Source organism: Rousettus aegyptiacus, unplaced genomic scaffold (genome assembly GCF_014176215.1).
Source record: "Rousettus aegyptiacus isolate mRouAeg1 unplaced genomic scaffold, mRouAeg1.p scaffold_m13_p_2, whole genome shotgun sequence".
Taxonomy (NCBI): domain Eukaryota; kingdom Metazoa; phylum Chordata; class Mammalia; order Chiroptera; family Pteropodidae; genus Rousettus; species Rousettus aegyptiacus.
The window spans coordinates 18,925,325-18,951,406 of NW_023416295.1; the positions used below are offsets into that span (position 1 = coordinate 18,925,325).

The 26,082-nt window shown below is 33.0% G+C and overlaps 1 protein-coding gene and 1 pseudogene across 6 annotated transcripts in view; one reads left to right on the forward strand and one right to left on the reverse strand.

Annotated features, from left to right (window-relative positions):
• Positions 1-26,082, forward strand: part of ERBB4 (erb-b2 receptor tyrosine kinase 4) — a 944,884-nt gene that overhangs the window by 111,432 nt on the left and 807,370 nt on the right. The window lies entirely within an intron of this gene.
• LOC118614152 lies at positions 7,091-7,208 on the reverse strand (annotated as a pseudogene).

A 26,082-nucleotide genomic window follows, 5' to 3' on the forward strand; every position in this document is an offset into this window, starting at 1 on the left:
GCCAGTGACGCCTCTTGTTCAGTAGTTTCAAGCAATCCAAAAATGTCAGTCCATTATGGCTTAAACTGGATACTTAAACTCCATCAAAATGTCAGGAGCAGAGTTGGCTAGTAGACCTGTTTAATGGAATTGAATAAGGAATAATTCAAATTCAGATTCGCCTTTTTAAATTTTATTTTATTGTGATAAGAATGCTTAACATGAGATCTGCCCTCAACAGATTTTTAAGTGTGCTATACAGTATCGTTAACTATAGGCACAACCCGTTGCTCAGCAAATCTCTAGAACTTGTTCATCTTATGTAATGAAAACTTTATAGCCATTGATTAGTAATTTTCATTTCCCTTTGCCTCCAGACTCAGGCAACCACCATTCTACTCTCTACTTCTATTAGTTTGAGTATTCTAGATACCTCATTTAAATGGAATCATGCAGTATTTTTCTTTCTGTGACTGGCTTATTTCACTTAGCATAATGTCCTCCGGGTTCATCCGTATTGTTGCATATGGTAGGATTTTCTCCTTTCTTGAGTAAATCATTTTCCATTGTATATATCCTTTCATCTACTGATGAATTTTGGTTGTTTCTACTTTTTGGCTATTATAAGTAGTGCTGCAATGAACATAGGGGTGCAAATATCACGCCGAGATTTTGATTTCAGGAAAGTGACATTGGAAACATGGTGGAGTGAGGGATCTCCCTGGATCTCTCCCCTTGAAATAACAATTAGCTTAACATGTAAAACTCAACAAATAAACACAAGCACATCAGTGTGAAGAATCACCGCATAATAACTTTCAGAGGTCAGATCTGCGGCAGTCTAGGGGGGAGATTGGGAGGAACAAAGAAGCCGCCACACACAGCTGGAGCTCCCTGCAGGAGGAAGGAGAGAGGAAAATTTGCAGCCTGTTCCGGAAAAGCCCTGCCTGAGGGACCAGGGAGTTCCACACAGTGGAGGCCGGGGATCAGGCAGAAAGTGGAGCAGGAACCACGTGTGATGGGGCAACAACTGTATCTTAGCAGCTGCTTTTGAGAAGTGTGAGGCTGAGACCCAGAACCTAGCAACAACCCCCACCCACCACCCCAGAGCATGCCCTCCCTCCACCCCATATCCTCTCAGACCTAGCACCGTGGAGCCCCAGGGGAGTTTGTACAACTAGTACGGAAACAAAGACCACTATTGGGGTACCACACACAAGGATTGGAATGGAGAGTAGGCAATTGTGATTTGAACATTCAGTATATCAGAGAGAGAGAGAGAGAGAGAGAAAAGACATTATTAGCCTCAAAGCAGAGATCCAAGAGGCTTGGACGCCTCCTACTGCAAATCAAAAGAAAAACTCCTTACCAACAGACTAAAGAGAGACCTCTATACAATAAATCTTCTTTCTGAAGAAAAACACAGTATCCTCCCATTAATGTCTAAGTGGAGAAATAGTCCACCAAACACTGCGAACAACCAGGGTGACAAGGCAGCTCAGAAAGAGAAAAATCTTCAGAAAATAAGCTTAAATCTTAGAAATATGCAATTTAAATGACAGAGAATTCATGATTGCACTTCTGGAAAAGCTCAGCGAGATGCATAATAAATCAGATCAACAATTCTAAGAACTTAGAATCAAAAGAGAATGACACAATGAGTTTCTTAGCAAGGAAATTGAAACCATGCAAAAGAACCGAATAGAACTTCTGGAGATGAACACTCTAAAAGAGATGAAGAATGAAATAGCAAGCTCAGAAAATAGAGCTGACCAGTTGGAGGAAAGTATCAGTGGCATTGAAGGCAGAAATTGAGAATGATTCAGAAGGAAGAAGAGATACCAGAAAATGGAGGGAAAAAATGAGAGAGATATACAAGAACTAGCAGACACCATCAGAAAAAGCCACACAAGAATAATGGGTATACCAGAAGGCAGAGAGAAGAAGGGAACAGATGCTTATTCAGACAAATAGATGATGAGAATGTCAGAGATCTAAGGAATGAGCTGGAGGTTCCAATCCAAGAAGCGAACAGAACACCCAACTATCTCAACCCAAAAAGACCTTCTTCAAGACACATTATATTAAAATTGTCAAAAATTAATGGCAAAGAAAGAAAGCCTCAAGGCAGTTGGGGAAAAGAAGACAGTAACCTATAAAGGAAAACCCCTTAGACTGTCTTTGGACTTCTCAGCACAACCTTTACAAGCAAGAAAGGAGTGGAACCAAATAAACCATTAAGTGAAAGGAATTGCCGGCTACGAATAATATAACCAGGAAAGCTCTCCTTTAGATATGAAGGAGTAATCAAGACCTTGATAGACATACAAAAGTCGAGGGAATTCTCTACTACAAGGCCTACATTATAGGAAATACTGAAAAGGGTCAGCCCACCTGAAACAAAATGACCAAAAAAAAAAAATATATATATATATATATATATATATATATATATATATACACACATAACTATGAGCAAGATGACTAGCAGGGAGACAAGAAGGATAGTGCAAACCTTATTAAGAACAGGGTACTACTATAAGCTTAAACATTAAGAAGATAATTACTACTGCAAAATAGAAATGAACATTCAGCATTCATAGGGACAATTCGAGACAACAATAACAAAAAAGGGAGAGAACAAGGATCCAATTTGGCAAAGGGGAATGGAGTTATGGCACACACAAAAGAAAATGGACTACTGTATATATACAGCTATCTTTTACTTAATAATAGTAACCACAAACCAAAGATCCAGAACTGAGATACATAGCATAAAACAAGAAGGACCAGAGAAAAAATACACAAATGTCCACCAAATTAAAATAACAGTCAGAAATGCAAGGACAAGGAAACAATGGAGATACTTGAGCTACCTGAAAACAAAAGATAAAATGGCTTTAGGAAAACCTCATGTTTTAATAATCAACCTAAATATACATGAACTGAAGTCATCAATAAAAAGGCACAGAGTTCCAGATTGGATCAAAAAGCAAAACCCAACCATATGCTACCTTCAAGAGCTACATCTCAGTTCCAGAGACAAATATAGACTCGAAGTGAAAAGGTGGAAAATGATAATCCAAAGCAAATGGCATTCATAGAAAAGTGGGTATGGCTATATTTATTTCAGACAAAATAGACTTCAAAATAAAAAAAGAAAAGGTAAAGAAGGATACTGAGGGGCATTTCATAATGATAATGGGAACTATATATCCAGAAGACATAACACTTATTAATATCTATGCTTGCAATCAGGGGGCCCTGAAATATATAAAGAATTACTAACAGAACTAAAGAGAGAAACTGACCAAAACACTATTATTGTAGGGCACCTAAATACCCCGCTGTCAGATATGAACAGATCATCCAAGCAAAAAATCAATAAGGAATTAACATCATTAAACAATACATTAGACCAACTGGACATAATTGACATTTACAGAGCCTTTTATCCCAAAACAGCTGCTTATACATTCTTCTCTAGTGCACATGGAACATTCTCAAGAATTGACCACAAGCAGGGACACAAAACTAGCCTCAGTAAATATAAGGGGATTGAAATCATACCAACCATATTCTCTGATCATAATGGTTTCAAACTAGAGATCAACTGTAAAAAGAAAGCAGGAAGAACACATGTGGAAATTAAACAACATGCTACTGAAGAATGACTGGGTCATTGAAATAAAAAGATCAAGAGATACATAGAAACAAATGAGAATGAAAATAGAACATATCAAAACTTTTGAGATGCAACAAAAGCAGTAATAAGAGGGAAGTTCTTATCGTTACAAGACTATCTCAAAAACCAAGAATGAGCCCAGCTAGACAACCTAACAACCACATCTTTGAAAACTAGAAAAAGAAGAACAAATAAAGCCTGAAATCAATGGAAGGAAGAAAATAATCAAAATTAGAGCAGAATTGAATGAAGTTGAGAACAAAAAGACAATAGAAAAAATAAATGCAACAAAGAGCTGGTTCTTTGAGAAGGTTAATAAAATTGACAAATCCTTGGCTCAACTCACTAAAGAAAAAAGAAAGAGGACACAAGTAAAATCAGGAATGTGAGGAAGGCATGGTATTTTATAAATGAAGAAATTATGGCCTAATTGTTGGTTGTCCTGTCCTAGACCATACAGCTAATAATGGTAGAACTGTGACTAGGATCCACATAATCCTGAGGTTCTCTGCCTAGTCAAAGCAAGAACGAGTTCAAAGACCTCGGGTAGGTATCAAAGGCTGTGTTTAATTTTTAAGACAGATGCTTCTCAGAAAAATACTCTTTTATAGCTAGTTTCAAGTTGATGTGAAATGCTTATCTTTAAGATCCAATACACAGCTTTTTTCTAGCAACTCAATTACCTACTTTAAATTCAGCTAACATTTATTTAGCTACTAATACAAGAGGTGCTCTTTTAGGTTGTACTGTACACATCCAAATGTTAATTTTGAAATGAATTTGCTAATAATATTACAAAAAACATTACCTCCACACCCAAGTATATTAATAGTGAATTTATCTTTTAAAATCTGTATATTTTTGTTAAAGTTTGGAGATAGAGCATAGGTAAATAATTTTTGTTCAAATAACAAGTCAGTTAAAAATGTCTTGTACTAGCTAAATTGGGTTTGGAAAATGTCATTTTTGTTTGCTCAATATTTTCAGACCTTTAGCTTGTGCTCCAGAGACTCAATCCCATGGTTTTGTTAAAGTACCATAATTTGAACTCAGATATAGCCTTTTAAAATTGCATTTAATTAAAAAAAAATCTTTAAGATTAAAAACAATGCATATCATGTCTTATTTTCAAGTAACTTTTTGCTTTATATAACGTTTTACCTGATTAAATGTACACTAAAATACATAAGAAAAAAAATTCAATGTGAAATTTAGACAATAAATTGTCCTTACCAATATGAATTACATTACATTTAATCAAGAGTATTCTTAGGGAATCAGGTTATCTTTAGCAATTATCAATTTGATGTTACCTATATTTTATAAAAATGAAGGTTTGGGGCCCCGAATCTGGCAGCTTCTCTTTCTTGAAACTTCCTTATCTTTCAGTTTCACACTCAATCAATCACTGAGCCCTATCGAATTTTCATCCGTTTTTCCATGTTCAGCTGTTTCTCTAAGTGCTTCGCCATCATCCTATGTCTAGGCCGCCACAAAAGTACAGTCGTCTCCTGGTCAGTCCACATACAAATGCTCTTCCCCACAGTAGCAAGAGAGATTTGAATTGCAGATAGAATCATGTCCCTTCCCTACAAAATCTTCAGTGTTTCCTCTTTTGCTCTTAGGAGAAAGTCCAAACTCCTGTGTAGACCAAAAGGACTTTGCCATGTTTCCAACAACACGTCTCGCCACTTGTATCCTCAGATCCTCAGCCATAACTGACTATGTAAAGGTCATCTCAGAGGCACTTAACCTTTCTCTGGTTCCCAATCCTTTCTGTCTGCCTAACATACAATTCACTTCTTTGAAAGTGTTTCTCTGCCCCCCTTGACTATAGGCTTTTAACAGAACATCATGCTGTATGCTGTGTTATGCTCTGTTAGCTTGTGCTTCTGTCCTTGTCTCACTGTCCTGCAAGGTCCCTTGGTAGGAACGAGCTTTGCTTCGTGTTATATAGTTGCTGCTTCTAGTATAAGGACGGAAGCATAATCAGCACTCCGTAAATATCTATTAAATTCATAAGTGAGGAAATAAAATATGCATTTAGAAAACCTTTTCCATCACTTTATTGTAAATCAAAAAAGGCAAGACTTATTATAAGCAGCTCTTAGATTGAAGGTGAATATTTTAACAAAATTTTCGCTAGTCACTATTGTACAAAATCACATTCCATCATAAGCAAGTGTTAAAATACACACACACATACATACATATATTTTTTTTCAGTCTGACAGCAAGCCAATTACAATTGAACAATTAAATATTTGCCTAGTATTTTTTCTTTCTGTACTTAGAAAGTATGCTCATAATTTTTCTTTTTATATGTAGAATTAGTAAATACTACCAATCTTTATATGGAAACTTTCTAATCAGCAAGATGAATATTCTCAGATATAGCATGAAATAGAAGATGTTTCCAGGAAACCTTTATATTTACACTAATACCTTAATGTTCAACCTGCTTTGGTCTTGTAAACCTTAATTTCTTGAATTGGAATCAACGGGATGCTGTAATCACTTTCTTTTTCCATGAGTTTCCTCATTAAATGTTTCCCTATACCATTGTCATAACATGATCAAATTGTATAAGCAAGTAAAATTATTCTTCCTTTAAATGTACTGTCTTTTAAAATTACTGTTCTCAATAACAAAAACATGTAAATGTAATTGAGCTAATTAGTTCTGTCTATAAGCAGATCTTGCAGTGAAACGCTGTAGCTCCATCTTTAAATCAACATTTCACCCTGTGGTCTTGCCAGTCTTATTGTCATAATAAAATGTAATTAACACTACAGTGATCATGTTGGCATTGTGAATGAATGTGTTTGTTGGAATGAAGTATTTATCTTGTATAGATGTAGAGTTGTATTATGTTTACAGAGTGGTATAGAAATCCTTAAGTGGCATCAGCATTCTTTATCTTGGATGTTTTATTCAAGCTGTCACTGATAAAAGTTTGGTGTTACTAATACATTTTAAAAAAAAATTTAGAAACCACATGTGTGCTCCGGAGGAAAAAAATTAAAAGAACAAGAATCATCTATAACCCCTTCAACCAGAAATAAGAATGTCTAACATTTTTCTATATATCTTTACTGTCTTAAAGCTACAGCCTGTTTTTTAACTTTGGGATAATAATATGTATATTATTTTATTATTAAGTATTCATTTCATATATTAATGTGAACATTTTTCTTGTTCTATAACATACTTCAAAGATGTTTTTGAAGAAATGGCTGTATGAGGTAACATTATAGTGATGTTTTATATCTTAATTTTGATAAGTAAAGTTTACCAATTTTCCTTTTTATTTATTATTTCTTTATTTTTTGTTTTATTTTTTAGACGAGGCAACCTTTGGTTGACCTTGCAGATTACAAGGACCTTGTCAGCTTACAAGCCCTTATTTTGTATTTCTATTTTTAACACCTATAGCACCTGGTATTCCTGGGTGGTTCCCCATTTAAGTACTAACCAGGCCTGACCCTGCTTAGTTTCGAGATCAGACGGGATCGGGCTTGTTCACGGTGGCATGGCCGTAGACCTTCATTTTAAAATAACACTATAAAACAGTATAAATGACAAGAAAATAAAAAGTACTGGCTGGAAAAATTATTTGAAACTTTTGACAAATGGTTAATATTCTTAATAGATCCAAAGCTCTATAAAAATCAATAAGTAATATAGATGCCCTGATAGAAAAATGAGCAAAATATAGATAAGCTGTTCATTAAAAAAAAAAATGAAACTTTGATAAACATTGTTATTTAATCACATATATCCAAATGGAGGCAGCTTTGTCATACTCTTTAAACTTAAGATTGGCAAAATTTGAAAAGGCTTATTATATTGACGGGGTATAGGAAAGAAGACAGTCTTCCAACTGCTGGTATGAGTAAAACCTGGTTGTCAGGGCCGAGTTGATGGAGAAGGGAAGGTTTGGTGGTGAGACACCCAGTTGGACGAATGTACAAAAGGCCAACATGAGAATGAAACCGCAGGCACCAACTTTACCGTATGGAGTGCAGTTCTGTTGGGAAGTACAGTCTGTCGTGGTGGGTGTGTGGTATTGCTCACGCTTCTTTGGCTCCCTTTCTTGTGCTCCCCTTCTGCTCCCCAAGGGATAGCATGGCTCCACAGATAGTAGAGTACAATAGTGGCATTCAGCCACACATGAGTGATACAATAAGCTGAAGTATGTTTACATATTTTAGATGCAGGCGCCCTACTACACTAATACGACATTCTAAATTTGGGGTCCTATTTCTAGCCGTGAGCCTGGATCACAGCCAGACCTGGGACCAGCGAGGCCTGGGACCCACACTAGTAAAATCCAGTCCATTTGGAAAACAATAGTGATGGATTTTTTTTAAAGTCTAAAGTCATTCCAAATTGTAGAACTTTATTCCAGGAAAATATTCTGATATCTGTAAAAAAACAAACAGGGAGAAGGAGCAGTTCATCATGTTTTGTTTTGTTTTTGCATATCAGGATAAAACTTCATAAAGTTTTTTAAAATCTAAATTATGGGATTAACTGGTTAAGTAATGCTATACCAATATAATTGAATAATAGTCAGTCATTAAAATGGAATAATATGCAGTTGTAGTCAATTGAAAACAGATTACAAAACAGCATAACTTTATTTTTCATTTTTATGCATAACATTCTTATTTGGTTAAAACTTAGAAGTAGATTATTATGCTAAGAACTTAAATTTTAACCTTTCTCTTTCTGTGTGGACTGAGAAGTATAAGTTACAAATTCAGGATGTTTTAAAAACTTCTTTCAAGAAGTCATTTCCTAAAACAAAAACAAAAACACTAATGTCATTAAGTGAAAAATAAAATACATGCTGGAGTCATTGATTTGGTCCTGCTATGGCTTAAGTAGTTATTGTGAACCAGTGCCATGAAAATATCTGCTGCATTAAAAGAATTAAAGCTGCATTTTCATGGAGCTCTTCATAGTCACTGAATCTGCTATAAAGGTAATAATATCTAACGATTAAGGATTCTTACTATATATGAGGCATCAATCCTATTTCAACAGTTTTATGTATGTTAACTTAAATAAGTCTCAGAATAACACTATAGTATAGCTAGCTATCTTGATTATCTCTATTTCTCAGAGGAGGAAACTAAGCCAGGTGGAGTATTGGTCTCTTGATCCCGTCACAGAATTACTGAGTGGCTAAGCTTGGACTGAAATCCAGGCATGTCTTTAAAGTCACTAAGCTATACTGTTTCTTAAATGAGGGATTAAAAAACTTCAAGTTAAAGTAACTCTAGAGAATCATCTCTGGATTCATTCTGAATTTTAGATTGGAATGGGATTCTAATAGTCTCCAGCAAAGTACAGATTTGTTCCAGGTCTTTTTGGACACCTCTGGAATTCATTAGAGCATTTTTAAGGATTATATTGCTAAACTATTCCATTCTTTCCAGTGTCCTCTAGACAACTAGTTCCTCAACTCTTTCTCTTTGAGCACACTTAAATAGTAGACTTTTTTGTCAGCCTATTTCAAAGCTATTAAAAGGACCCTAACCACAAGTTAGCACACAGCCACCACTACTGTGTAAGACTATCTATCTCACAGCATGTATAAAAGCTTTGATAGTTATCCACTGGGTTGACCTTCACACTTAGGAGAGTGTAACTGTCTACTATTCTTCCTTGACTCTCACAAACACTCCCAAGCCTAAGATACAAGTACCAGTAAAAAGTAAATGTGATGCATGACCTTTGTGACCTTTCTGTTGCACAAGCTCAAGGTTTTTGTTTTGTTTTTGGTAAGTCATGATGGTGGTAATTAGGAACTTAGGTGAACAGAATGAATTTATTGTCATGATTCATTATCGATATTGATCCTTTGCATATCTCACCTCTACTTTTTGTTGTTTATTTTATAATGAGATGAATACCTATATATCTACAGCAAGTTCTAAAATATTATTATGACTGGTATAAAGCTGACTGTTCCTCCCTTTCCTTTCTCCTGTCTTGCTCTCCTGTATTCCACGAGAACTAATCATAACTTTGAAGATGGTTCAAAATCTATGCTAAAAGAAAACAAACAGTGCAAGAATTTTGGCTTGACTATTATTAGATTGCATATGAATTAATGAAGAGCTCCAGAAATCCTATTCTATACTGCATTCAATAACTCAAGGAACCACATATAACAGATATTATTATTTCAGTATGTATACTTGTAATAGTAAGTAACTTCTACATATTTGAAACATGTCAGCATGCCTGTGATGGGTTTGTGATCTACCAACATACCTATATTACATACATTGATAATCACTTTTGGGTTTGGAAGCTGACATTTATGTCCACCTGTACTTATCGTAGATTTGACCCAATCCCTCTTTTGCTGGTCAGTGTATCTCAAAGCCACAATATGACCACTAGCAGAATGGTAATTATGTGACAAAAGTATGTTTCCTAATGCAATGTTATTTTCTAAACATGTTGGTATATTTTTTGAATAGTTTTCTGTATGTAAAGACATACTATATTTGTTCAAGTACAGTAATTCTTTATCATTTTCCCAATGCTTGAATGAGACACTGAACAGAGTAAGCATAGAATTATGTGGATAAATAAACAATTGGAAGTACATAGAAGGAAAATAACATCTTCTTTGAATTTTAATTTGAAGTGAATATTAATGGTCTATAAATTAAATTTTCACATTTTAAGAACTATTATAGGTATTTAATAATAAGAAGGAGATATAAATGGGCAAGATGGTGGTCTGGTTTTGTTAATACATCTGAGGCCTTGTTTCCTTGAATTTTCATGTTGACCAAATGTTAGTAAATTATTCCTAGGAAATGAATAATATTGTATGAATGAAAATGATTTTAAAACATAAGCCAAACTAATTTTCTCATTGTCAATTTGATATTTTAAATGGCATGTTTAGAAATGCAAAGAATTTATTTTATTTTGGATTATCAAATTTTGACAAACGTTCTCAATATAATTGAGGCTAGGGTTTATTTCTTTAGGAAAATCCTTTGAGGTTGCCTTTGGAAATGGTGCTCTTTTAGTTAGAATGAGTTAACTGCTGTAACAAATAAACCTTAAAATGTGTAAGGGTTCAAACACAATAGAAAAACTATTTAAGTCATTCTGTAGTTCAAGGCAGTTCCAGTTCAGTGATGTACAACTGATGGATGTCCAGGTGGATTCTCTACCACGTAGTCATTCAATAATTCAGGCTAATAGAAGCTCTGTCACGTTGAACATTTAACTTTCAGCGTTCCCTCATATATCAACTTCAAGATGAGAGAGAGGAAGGAACATAGAGAACCACTCATGGGAGGCATTTTTGCATCTGGCCTAAACATGGAACCTATCATTTCATTGGCAAGTACTCAGTTACGTGTATAGACATTACTTCAGGGGAGGCTGGGGAATATACTGTATCTGGATGGGCAAGAACTATTTTTAGCAAATAGCCAACAGAATCTGCCACATAAGTGTTTTTAGGGAGACTCTAAAAAGAAGACTTTTCTTTGCAGTCTGGCAGATCTAAGGTAAAAGCTTGCAATTCCTTCTACCAGGTGAGTAACCCTGGGAAATGTGCTTACCTTCTCTCTGTCATTGTATATGCATTTACAACACAAGAACATGCACACATCTACCTTCACAAGCATTATTGTGTAAATCAAATGAAATTATGCATTTAGTGTGCCTAGTGCTTTGCTTAGCTAATAGTGTACAGTCAAAAATAGTGGTATATATATATATATATATATATATATCTGTGTGTGTGTGTGTGTATATCTATACTACATATTTATATTAACCCTGCTACCTTCCTGCCAATAAAAGAATATCTCCTTGTTCAGTGGTCAGTGGTTTTCGTTCATAAAAGATAGTTTGTTTTATGGATTAAAGCACGGTTTCTAGAAAGCTTCATTAAAAAATAAATGTGAGATAGTTGATAATGCTTGTAGAAAAAGGCATTAAACTTCTGTTTTGAAGATGGAGACTTTGGAAAACATAGCCTTGGAAAAATGAGACCCAAAGGTGCTTTCGTAGGTAGGTGAGCAAATTCTGTCACATGATTGTAGAATAGTTAAGAGCAGCAGGTCTAAGAGGTTCTGCTATGGACAGAGTGAGTGAAGAACATTATGGCGGCAAGGAGAATCCAGATGATTTGAGCCATATCAGTTTTGCCCAGGGCTTCTCCTGGTGGCTGTTAGAGCTTCATTGGCTCTCTTAATGTTTTTTTTTTTTTTTTTTTTTTTTTTTTTTTTTTTTTTTTTTTTTTGCCAGTCCTAGCATACCTTAAAATCTGGAAATATGGGGTGAGGGTGGTTGCTGAAGAGCAAGAGTGCCACACAATGACAAAGACAGGGGAGCAGCCACATAATAAAATCTTGAATCCTTAATCAGTCTTTACTATTTGGTATAAGCTGACACACTGCTGGAGACATATTTATGAATATTTCCAAAAAGTAAATATATTTTTTTCAATTCATTACAATGATACCAAAATAGAAAATGAGGCTATTTAAGTTGGGGATGGTTAAAAATGTCTATAAACAGTTATAAAATTTACTAAAGTCTGTGGTATTGTGCTAAGATAGTGGGAAATTTGTTTATTTCTAACTTTTAGTTTCTTGGACGCAGAACATTTTAAAGGCGGTGAAATCACTGACAGAAAGTAAAAGATGTGATATGCAGTGAAACCATGGTCTGTGTTTGCATGTTACTACTTGCCTAGAGTTATCTCTGCTGGTTGTATATTGCCCTGTACTTAGTCTGGAGTGATAAGCATGGAGCCCATATGTAGTCTGCTATTGTTTCATGGACTATCCACTCTTGAACTCTTGGTATCTTTAGTAGAAGACTGGTAATCTTACAGATATCTCATTGGAAATTAGTAAATAGCAAATTGTATAAAGAATCTAGAGTCCGTTTGACTTGGAGAACCCAGAGGAAAAGCCTAGTCATACATTTTAAAGGATCCTTCTGTTGGAAGATTTTGCTTTTATAAAAAGTAAACTTATTTAAGTCATAAAAATGTCATATTCTCCCTAAACCATGATGTATTGATAAATTGGGATTTTTTTTTTTTGGATAAAACGTGAAGAGCGCATTTATTAAGGCAAACTTCTCATAGCATTTCAACAGGCTATGCACAACATCCATTGAAGAAGCTGTGGCTCTTTGCCTAAAACCAGCTTTAGAGTGAACATTAGCAAATGATACTAAAATGTCCCAGTGGACTTAGAAACACGATAGTTAAGTACAAGGCAATGGATTGGGTTAAAAAGTCACTAAGTCAAGCTAACGTGATGTAAAAAATAGCACTCTAGTTCTTTTTTTTTAATTAATTTTTTTTATTATGGTGGCATTATTTAACGAAATCCAGTAATTTTCAAGTGTACAATTCAACAGTGAGTCATATATATTTTTCATTGTATGTTCCTGCCCGTATTTAGATTTCTTAACATCACCTCATATTTGACCTCTTTTACCCCATCTACCACCCCATTTCCCCCCTACCCTCCAGTAACCACTAGTCTGTTGTCCATGTCCATGAGTCTCTGTTTGTTTGTCCTGGTCATTTGTTGCTTTTAGGTTTATAGCCCACATATAAGTAATATCACAAGGTGTTCAGCTTTTTCTGTCTAGCTTATTTCACTTAGTATGATTATCTCAAGGTCCATCCATGTTGTTGCAAATGGCAGTATTTCATCTCTTTCTATAGCTGAGTGATATTCCATTGTATATATGTACCACAGCTTCTTTAGCCAATCATCTATGGTAGGACACTTTGGTTTCTTCCGAGTCCTGGCCACTATGAATAATGCTACTATGAACATCGGTGTGCAAATGTCTTTTGGATATGAGTTTTCAAGTCTTTGGAGTAAATACCCAGTAGAGGAATTGCTGGATCATTTGGTAGATCAATTCTTAGTGTTTTGACGAACTTCCATATTGTTTTCCATAGTGGCTGTACAAATTTGCAGTCCCACCAGCAGTGTATGAGGGTTCCTTTATCCCCACATCCTCTCCAACACTTGCTATTACTTGTCCTGTTAATAATAACTATTCTAACAGGTGTGAGATAGTATCTCATTGTGGTTTTGAATTTCATTTTTCTAATAGTGATGTTGAGCATACTTTTATATGTTTGTTGGAACTCTGATTCTTTATTAATCATATAAATGTACGATGCCTTTCAAAAGTACTCAGTACTCATTCTAGGTGGAATGAATAGAGGATATCAAGGCATACAAAATTTCATTGTTTCGTCATGTCCTAGACATGAGACCAAAATTCTTCAATGCTATTAATTGTGTGTAACCTTGCTTTCTGCTTTTTGTAGCTTCTGGGAACTTTTAAACTATGCTTGATACTACCTAAAATCCATAAAAAGGCTAAAGGTTTATTATCAGTTTTGTGTTCATAAAAAGTAGGTGTAATCTTGTTTCATATAGCAAGTCAAAAAGATAGAAATAACTATATACCTTTGTAGATACATGCAGTGTGTGCCTTTTGTGGTATTTTTAAACCTGATGATTCTTTCTTTTAGTAAGAAAAAAAGTAAGATCATTTTAGAAAAATTTCGGAGTAATAGAATTTCCTATAAAGATTTAAAAAAGTGAAAAATTAATTTTCTTCAGATGAAAAACTTCATCATAAATTGTTTTATAGTGATCATTTTACTACTTATTTCTTTCATTCTTGCAAAAGAAAAATACTTTCTCAAGATATACTCCTATTTAGGAATACAATTGAACCATCCTTACATATTCCTGGTACAAATATTAATTTACAAATGTAAAACATTATGTAAATAAATGGGCAGTTATTATTCATGCAGGTATATTAGATTAGGCAGTTATAATTACACCGAAGTAACAACCCCACTATTGTAAATTTTGGAAATTAAGAACTTAGTTTTGGAAAGGAGTTAAGCTACCGCCTGATTCTATGATAATTGAATGCAGAAATCTCCTCACATCCAAATAAGTGGACATTCAAGTTCTATTTGAACAATTTTAGTAAATAAGCTTTAGCCCATTCTCAGATAGCTCTAATTATGAGAGAACTCCTACCTAATTTGAGCCATAGGCCTAATTTTGGAACTTTCCCTTATTATTCTTGATATCCTCTTAAGTTATTATTTTCTTTCCTTTACCAATACTTTATAAATATGTGAAAAGGAGATCGGATCTCATTCTCTACATGTCTCTTTTCTGGATTAATTGCTTATAGTTCTTTTCTCTTTCTTTGTCTCTCTCTTTTTCTCTCTCTCCACTTCTCTGTCCCTCTCTACCTCCCTTTCTTCCTCCCTCCTTATCTCTGTGTGTTTCACATTACAGCTCAATATCATGACTGATGTCCTTGCATAAACACGTTTATAATTTCATTTTTTTTTGTCATCATTTGGTTGAGGTTTGCATTAGAATCTTTTTAACCCAATATTTTACAGTTATTGTTTAGGCTGATCAACTGATAAGTGATATAAGATTGCTGTTAACATTCTAAATATCAGTGCAGTAATTTTATCAAAAGTACATAAAGTTATGAATTATATCTTACTGAGCAGGAGAAAATAGAGGTGTTTATTCACATAAACAAATTCAATATTTACTTGACCACTCCTTCTTAGATCCTCTCAATTTCAACTCTATCGATTTACCTATTTATGTCACTGTAGCTATCCGAACTGAGGTGGTTACCTTCTGCCTACGTCTAAACAGCACCCATTTGGCCTTTTTAAAATTTCCACTTGTTTCCCAATTTTTTCTTTCTCCCTTCTGATATACTGTGATACAAACTGTAGTCCCAACTGCCATTCAAAGAGAAAATGTTTGCAAATCAAACAAAACAAAATGTAACCATTTTCTTATTCTAGGGTCTATCTTAAGGACTTTTTTTTAGCTGATAAGTCACCTGCACGTCTCAGCCTTTTGCATCTTCTCTTGTTAACTTCTATTCATCCACCAAATTTCATCAATCCAAAACTCACCTCTTCAGTCAAGTTTTTTTCATATAAAGATTAAGTTGCCCTCTTATGAATTTTCATTTTAAAAATAAATAAACATGTTACTGAACGTGTTAGAGTTTATTGACATAGATATGTTGACCAATAATGCAACATGAATGTAAAACATTTACAAGTGATATCCGATTGTTGTACACACACACACACACACACTCAGAAGGTTGACACAAAGGAAGGAATGATTTATACACTGGAGCTGGGTCTTAAAGGATGACCAGAACTCATTTTTTTGTGCTACTTTAGATTAGGTTCTTATCATAAAGCGTTTTTATTTACCTGTTCACTTTAGATATCTCTTTGCCTGTATAACACATCTGTTTGCTGTGTTATGCTTCTGTACATTTTTGTTACTTCACAGGATTTATTACCTAATTGGTTCCAGCACTGGGTTCGCCTTCAGTAACGTTTTTGTATGAGTTAAGACATAAAATTCCTAAGCTATTTCAAAAGTTTCTTTCTTCTTTTATGCCTCTTTTTCCCTTAAATATGAAGTACAAGAATCTGGGCTTCCATTCTCTTCTACAATGTGTTTCCTTCTTGCTGTTTTCCTGCATCTTTTCTCCCCCAAAGGTATATTTTATGTAACAGGAAACATATTATTTGTAAGTTCCTGATCATATCGTTGAGGCATGAGCCAATAATTTCAATGGCCGAGATGTCTATGAAGGAACTGAAGACACTGGTCTAAGTAATGCACAATGACTCCCGGTAGTCTTGCGGATTAGCAGAGATATGCATGCCTCTCTTTTTTACTACTGTTGCATATTTTACACACACTCTTAAAAGTCTTATTTTTATATTCTCTCTGATGTTTATATGCCTTTAGTAACCAGTAAAATGTGCTAATAAAAACTGTAAAGATGGTGAATGTTTGAAGTTCCATTTAATCATTAATATTATAAATTGCTAAAAATTATGTAACTATAATGATAGTTTTTATTTAAAACTCATTCTGCTTATTTTATTGATTTGGCAAAGTTTCTTTTTATGAAATAGAATAAAGATAATTATATGTAAATATTTTGCATTTATATGTCACATAAAATTTTATATTATTTTATATAATACTATATATCAAGAACATATTTTGAGATGTACTACTCTAAATGGACATTTATAAATCCAAAACTTTATAGATAATGCTGCTGACATAAATATTAGGGCATAAATTGCAGAAAATATAAATATATTAGTTTAGGGGTTAAAATGCATTTGGGTAACTGGTGAGGTTTTAACTCACTGAGAGAGCATAAACAAAAATAATTTTAATTAAAACTTATTCAACACACATTTATTAAGCATCAGCTGTGAATCAGTACTAGGTGACCAAAACAGACCTTGCCCTCAAAGGTATAATATACTATTGATATAGTTTATGATTGTTAACCATATAGCCAGTATGTACATTTCATAAAAAAATTATTATTGATCCAACTGTTGCACATTAAATTCAGTTGGAATTATAAGTACACAGCCTAAAACACTGAATTTTATTGGTAATTTTTGTACATTTGTTTTTTATTGAACTATAAGACCTTGCTGAGTTTGAAGTTGTCTGTGTCATAGTAACAGATATAAATTCCTTTTGATCATGGATGATGGTCATTCATTAAGGTGTAAATATAGCAGTCAAACAGAACCGATGAATTTATCTTAGTTTCACATATTTTAAGAATCTTAGCAGAGATCTAAATGTGAATTTAAGAACTGAACATTTTTTATTTGTTATAAAATTATGAAAATAACTATTTATGTAACCAACTCTACATAGAATACTAATGTCACAACCTATTGTTGAAGAACTTTTGGCCAAAAAGCAATTAATATACTCCCTTTCTTGAGCTTTCTTTGTATTCAAAAGTATTATTAAGCTTAAAGACAAGGAGCGGGGGTGGGGGGGGCAACTTATGGAAAATATCCAGTACTAGTAAAGAAATTAAGAAAATGTGATGTCTTTTGAGCAGTGTCCTAGAGAAATTGTTCATAAATCCATTTGAAGAACATTATATATGTATTATATATGATAATCTTCCATTTCAGTGAATTACATTCTGTAATCCTTCATTATATATTGAAGGACATAGTGTAGCTTTCTTTTCTAGCATTAAGCCAGCAGTGATATTTGAACAATGTAAAAGAAGCAAAAGCAAAAAAAAAAGATGTTCTGGATATATCACTTTGGTAGAGTTGTTATTTTAAAATACTTTATAAATTGATTTTTTTTCTTTCTTTCTGGTACAAGTTGCCCCGGAAACAACAGGAGTGGGGGCGTTATTTTAATTTTAAAACAACAACAACAAAAACAAAATTAAATAAAAGTTGATATTTAGAATGTTTCTTAACCTACTTAAATGAATTTATACAATCTTGCATAATACTTAAAATATTAATCAATGAGATCTCTGCTTTGAAGAACTATAATGTAAGAATTCTTAATAGACTCAATGACATTGAAAATTTATTTTACAGTATGACTACATGTTAAAGATGTTTTAAATGAAAATTCCTGAGAGCTTACATTATAACTTACAGATGGATTAGTAATTTAAGATTCTACATTAACAGCTTTTCCTCATTTAAAGTAACAGATTTCTCTTTCTAGCCTCTTCAACTCAGTCATTTCATTACTAAGGAGGAAAATCACTTAATCTCTCTGGACCTATTTTCATTGGTAAATTGAGCTATTTCTTTTACTCTAGAGATAGGTAACATAGCAGAGTCAAGAGCATGATATTTAGAGTAAGACAGACTTGGGTTTGACTCATGGGTTTGCACATGAGTCATTGAACAATTTTAATTACGTCGTCTAAAATTCAGTTTTCTGTAAACTTCATTGTATGTTTTTAAAGTTAGCAATTACTGTGAAGCTTTGAATGGGATTTAGAGTTATACACAAAATATGTAAATTTTGGTACAATGCCTAGAACAATATATGTCCAGTAAATGGTTACTAACAATTTTTTACTATTATTATTACACCGTGTGCTAGAACATAAGCTCGGTAAAGCTTTGTCTATTTTATTCACTGCTGTATTCCTCGTGCCCAGGAGAGTACTTAGTAAATACAAAGTATTCCATATGTATTTGCTAAAAAATTGAGTGAATGAGTAAATTATTTTACTCCCTAGGGGGATTAGTGACCAGAGAGCTGAATTTTTGAGAATTTCTTATGATTACTGTTTGTACAACTAGGAGATAAGGAAAATATTAGATGTTCTTTCATTTTTAGGCTTTACAAGTGTATAATTTGAGCTTGAAGTAAAAAAACTATAACTTTGAACACTGATCCATATTTCTCACACAACATGCCTGTGTGTGTTTTATAGGTAGCATGGTATCTGAGTTATTATGCATTTTCAATTATATATTTATTTTCTTAACCATACTCTATGCCTCACCTTTCTTCTTATTGGGTAATAATTCTATAACTATGTCACATTTACTAAAATGTAAGAAAGATTGTTACTATGATGCTAGGTTATCAGATTTAGGCCTTAGCTTGTAACATTTCCACCTGAAACTTTGAGACTTTGTTGTAGGATGGTTCTGACCCACCTGCCTGATCTGTGGTCCACACACTTTCTAACTAGCTTTGCAGTTTCCTATAAAATATACTTATTGTAATTGCAGCTCGGAAGATAAATAATATTTTGAGATATCTTGTCTAGTTATTAGATTGGTCCATTTCCAGTTCTGATTCTTCTTTCTTATCAGAGAAATCTGGTAGCTGTGTTGATAATTGAATAAAAACAAACAAAACTCCACCAACACACATCTGCTAAAAAGAAAAAAAATTGAGGCTTATAAAACTGGCCCCCATAACACTGTAAGTTTTCATAATATCAAAGGCTACAAGTGCATACATGTCCAGAATTATTTGCAGTAGTTAATTATCAGTGTATGAACTTTATTAATCTAAAGATGGCAGGTACATATTTATTCTATAGATTTATTTATATAACAATATTCGATTACCCATATCTACATAGTAGATACTGTGACAGATTTGGGGTAGAAAACCAGAAGCACTAATTGGCCTAGAATTGTCTGAGTTTATACCTATTGCATTGACATAATTATTAATGGGACAGTCTTTCACAGAGAAGGAAACCTCTTTGGATATTAACATGGTCACTTTAGGTAAGGGAGATTTATATTTAATAAAAATATGAAATGTATTATGTTCATAAATAACTATGAAAGTCATGATAAAGGGAAATATATCATATGAGGTATATTTCTGTAGAAGAGGTACACAGTACCAACTTTATGCTTTGTATACAAAAAATACAACTATAAAATGTTAGAGTAGAAAGGCATCTTAACAGTATCTAATGCAATACTGTGTTATATAGATGAAAAACCAAATATATCCCATTTAAAAAAAATGGTTCATTTACTTTAAACTTTTGCTCATTTTTTAAAAGCACTATATCAAAACATAGATTTGAATGGTACGAACTTCAAAATACAAATTACATATCCTTGCCTTCTTTTAAATGTCACATTTAATGTGATTTTTTTTTTCACTTTTGTTCTTGAGAAATTGTATCATATTTCTTCTGGCCCTAGGTCCAGCCCATTTGCATGATACCTGGCTTTATACATTCCAATATCCTTTTGACTCTACTCCAGAGGAAAATAATTATGGCCTCTAAACTTCTCTTTTTTACTCCTCTGAATTCTGGCTCCTCAAGATTCCTCTCTACCCAGTTCTGCGTATCTCATCAAAGAGAGCTCCAAGATGCATGGAACCATTCTTGAGTCACTTTAACCTGTATGTGTTTGCTTATTTCACTATCATCACATCTAGCAACCTCTTCTGAATTTTTAAATCTAATCATTTAAAAGAAACAGGTTTTTTTTTTCTATTTCGACCACTTCAAGCAAAATGCTTTAGAAAGACTTTTCTGACATCCACTTTCGCTGGTTTAAAGAAAACAACAATTTGTAGTTTTGAGTTACAGCTAGTTCCAACTGAATTAGAAAATCATTCACCTTTTCCCTACTTTACTAAATCTGTATCTGTATCTTTTCATAAAGCTCTAGTTAGCACAATAAGGTTAGATATATGCTTATTAAATAACCCTCAACTAAATACTTACAAGCCATATGATATATCAAGACACCTAAGTAGCATCATTTGTTTCCTCTAAAGGCACTTACAAGAAGGTGTTTGCTCTCAATGTGTTGTATTACTTGGTGACATTCTAATATTGACATCACTTCTAGCTGGTGAGCCTGAAGGACTCAGAAAACATGTCTTGAGTTCAGCTTGTATATATACTTAGGTAACTGTACAGTGCTCTGCATATAGTATGTATGTGAGCAGTGTTTGCTGGTAATCATGCTTGTTGCTCACTTGTTCACATTAACCAAAACAATTGTACTCTTGAGAAATCAAAGCATGTACATAGCCGTATAACATTTAATTCTCTTACAGAAATTTTAGAATAAAGTGCATTCAAACTGATAAAGATTCAAATGTTTTCCATTTAGCAGGCTGATTTATCAAATTAAAACTTCACTTGAGATAAAAAACACTAAAGGCCTAGTTAATATACTTCATTTTCCAAGACATTTAGAAGGTTTTTTTTTTAGTTTTTTCCCCTGTATTAGTTTATTTAGTTTTATAATTTATCTTATTCCTTTTGTTTTCCAGATTTGCCGATGTTATCTTATAGCAATGCAAAAATTACAAATCAGTGGATCTACATATGGCTTACAATCTGATTCTTTATGAACATTCTGTAAGTGGAGGATATCTTTCAGAAGTAGTTGGAGCTCATGCTAGGCAGAATGAATAGAGGATGGAAAAGCATTAAAATACTTCATTATTTCATCATGTACTACACATGAGACCAAAACTCTGCAATGCTACTGCTTATGTGTATCCTTGCTTTCTGCTTGTTATAGCTTCTGGGAACTTTATGTTTGGTTTTACCTAAAATCCAGGAAAAGGCTAAGGGTTTATTTATTACTGGTTTTGTGTCTGTAAAAAGTAGATGTTACTTTGTTCTGTATATCAAGCCAAGGAGACAGAAATAACTATAAACTTTGATAGATAGATGCATATAGTATGTATCTTCTGTGATATTTCTAAACCTAATGAATTCATTTTTTTAATACTTGGAAAAAAATTAAGATGAATTTTTAAAGTTCCTCACTTTAAAATGATTAGTCTCCTTCCTTAATTCAATCATTTACTTAAGGACTCATCAAATTTTTTAAGGACCTACAACAGTCAGGCAGTATGCAAGACATTAGGAACATACACACGAACAAGACAAAATCACCGCTCTAAAGAAGAAGTAGAGAGATAAGAGGGGGAAATCCACAATTTCAAGAGAACATTGTAACCCATATAGGTGAATATATTATTACCATTATGGAAACAAACTAATGAAAAAAAAAACATTTGAATAAAGAATGATGACAATTCTAAAAGAACAAAAGAGCAGAGAGCATATTCCTGGTAGAGTGAGTTGTGTATAATGTGTGCTATAACAAAACAAGTTAGAGTAAATGATAGAACATAAAGTAGATTGGGGTCTAGATACGTTTGTTTCATGCTCAGGGATTTTCCTTTAGGGGAAGATGACTGAAGTTTTTAATGGGTTTTTCAGTAGGAAAGTGGATTTGATTTTATGATGGAGAACTCTCCTGGTAGTGTGGAGAATGAGCAGAAGGCTTTCTGCGTATACATACGGGGAAATGGGGATGAGTTCAAGATCTATTTGACAGCTCTAATTGATGGATCATTGTTATTACCATGTCTGTACTAGGGACATAGGCAGATGACTGCATCATATCCCACATCAAATCTGGAGAAAGGAAAGAAGAAAGATGTGACAATGTGTGATCAGTAACTATTTGATGTGCGTATGAAACATCAGGAGAGCTAGAATATAAATGTATACAAAATGATGTTTGAATTTTAATAAAGAGGTATAGGCCAGATATAGAAGTCTGGAAGTAAGTGTTTACCTATAAGATAAATCCATGGAAGTTGACAGAAACATTTAAGTATGGGATACCAAGTGGGAAGAGAAGAGAGACAGAAAGAAACCTGAGGATTAGGATGAAGGGATGTAGGGAGAGGGAAGTATATAGAGGAGGTGATTAGTCACCTATCTTAGTATTTTAGAAAACATAGAAAATAGGAATATTAAGCAAAATGCATTTTTATGAAAAGAAATATGAATAACAAATTTTTAAAATGTAGATGAATCAATTGGTCTATTATATAACCATCAAATCTTGAGTGTGGATAATTTAAAATAAAAAATAATTCAGTATGCAGATTTCATTTGGAAATTTTATCTTATTAACTATATATACCTTAAATCTAGGATTCTGAGGTTTTTCACTATTTTTACTTGAGCTTACACTAGGATTGTAGAATATTGGAGAAAACAAAATAATAATTAAAAAATACTACTAACTTTCCTCTCATAATGAATGATTTACGATTTTAATATTAATATCAACCAGAATTATGAAAATAACAACTAGAAAGAGTAGACAGGATTTTAGTTCTCAGAATTATTTCATGAGTATAATAACTGAAAGTAGGCACTTTTATTTTATATCAAGAAGAAAGTCAACTTTATACAGATAAAAGTGATCAAGTATGGGCTTGTTTTAATCTTTAGATTGGGTGATGGCTCATATAGATAGAAAATAGAATTTTTATAATTTTTTCATAAAATAAAACTTGGTTTGTTTATGACTAAGAAATTCATTCAGCATCTTTGCCTATGTAATTCCTCTTATGCATCCTTTGGTCAAAAGCACTATACGCTATGTATCTGAATACTTTTATCAAACTCCTCACCCTAACTAGGATTTATTTTAAATCTAGAATTAAGTCTAACAGATATAATGTATTTATTCAATATGCTGAAGTATAATTTTGCAAAAAAGCTTTTTGTAACCGATATTTTTTTTTAAAGTTGATTTGTCAGCCCCTAGATCAGTCACAGCTGAATTCGTTTGCTTAAGTCTTTTATTTGCATTAAAATTTAACCTTCCAGTTAGTCTTCAAACATTTTTTATTTTTTATGTCATAAACACGAAGAGTCAGGTACACAAACAATTATTTTTTCTTTCTCTTTGACAAATAAAATATGAAATATAATTTACTAGTAGATATATATTTTTTTGTTTTTCTTCATAAAATGGATTTACGAACAATAATTAGATTTTTTCTTTGCATTCACAATGTTCTTTCATACTGAAAGTCACTCCTGAAATTTAACTGCCTGATGTTTTCTTAGGAAAATCCATACTGGTTTCCATTACCTTTAGAAAACTGACTTTTCAGTGGAAATGAACAATGAAATGAATGCTATAATTATGTCACTATACCAACATAAATTATTGCCATTTTGTGTTTAACTGTGGTTTATATGTTCTTATGTATATGCTGCTAAATTTTAAAATGTCCTAAAATTAAACTACAGCTATTAAGTGGCTTCGAACTGAGAGAAGAAAATTAAATGAATTCCTTGGATGTGACCTTTTCATCAGTTTCTCTGCTAATGTAATGTCATGGTTGTTTTGGGAATCTTGTCTCTTTGGAAGCAGAACAGTAGCTCTTGGCCTTCCTGTCTTAGACTACGAGGACCCCTTTTTCTTATGTACTCCCTCGGCCACAACAAGGAGGGAGAAATAACTGAGGTTAACTGAAAAGGGTAATTCTGTTCTTTGGGTAAGTTGCTGGAAGTGATCCCAGCAGTTATAGGCCAGTTCACTTGTCTTAAGTTGCTGCTCAAAATCTGGACAAGAATTTTGATGAGGTGTTACAATAACATTGTAACTCAATCTGTCCGCAAATCTGTCTCATAAACTTCCAGAGATAGGGTCACAATTGCTGTCACATTTTATGATGTTTCGCTTGAGGGAAGAAGAAAAGGCAGCTTCTGTATTCATTAAGAGTTAGTAGCCGCTGGGGCCGGAAGGTAGTGCCTCTCATAAATTTTGGGACACCTTTATTCCAAAATACAAATTATGGATACTGGTAAACCATTTGTGAAAAAGAAATAGCTTAGGTGATCATCATATTGCATACATTATACAAATTTGATGTTACGTCGTGGTTATCGAAATGTTGAAGTGCAGTAAAAGAAAAACATTTGATTATTATCTTTGAATATTTGGATGGGTAAATACTAATTAAACATGAAAATAATGGAAAAAGTTAATAGTTTTATTCATCTCATAAAAGCCAAAAGCACTGTATCCCAATATAAAAAACAGTAAAGTAAAAAAAAAAAATCCCACTTTTTTACAAGCAATGGTATATAGATAACCTTCATATATGAAGAGCTTATAATGTTGGTAAGAAAATTACTAATTCTTCAAAGTTTTGAGAAAGGAATGGACACAAAAATTCACAAAAGAATACAAAAACGAAAAATGTGATAAAAGTTCAATTTTCCTAGCAATAAAATAAATGTAAACTAAAATAAATATGATATACTATTCCTTCTCGCATTAAACATCTATTTTAATAAGTAATAAAGCAGTAGTGAGTGAAGATAAAGTACTGTCCTTATTCATGTGATCTAGAAAACACATCAAAGTGTGTGTCATTACAATGTCAAGCTATTCATTTCAAAAATCATTTCAAAAGAAATATTTTGAAATGCAAGCATAAGATACATATGAATTGATATATTCATTGAATGGTTACTTATAATGACAAAATTACATAAAATCTGAACCTAATGAAATTACAAAAGGAAGTATACATGTATAATTGTATGTGGATAGTTATCATGTATACATATTATATATGCAATGTATAGTTTATGTTGTCCTATTGCAAAGTTATTATGTTGCAGGAAAAATACATAATTTTTTCACATATGGTTTATGAAAATTCATCTATAATTTTATTATATATATGTAGGGGTGTGTATGGGTTTGTATGTGTAACCTTATTAAATATAGATTCTGATTTAGTAGGTCTGAGTTGGAGTCTGAAATTCTATCAGGTTTTCATGTGATACTATTTCTCCTGGTACATGTACAACACTTTTGAGTCATGAAGGTATATTGAATACAACACAGCTGCTAAAGTGCTGTGGAAAACTTCAATTTTAATATTAAGGTAAAAAAAAGAGAATGATAATATGTAAAACAAAATTGTCAAAGTTAGTTCTGGGCAGTATTATTTATTATCAAGACATCAGAAAAATTAATAGAAAATTTTGAGCTTTGACTTAGTCAAGAGTTGGTTATCTATAAGTACATGATAAATTTATGAATTTATATTTACTTAATTTATGTATTGATCTATAATGGCATATAACATTAGTTTCAGTTGTACAACACAATGATTTGATATTGGTATATAGCAAAATGA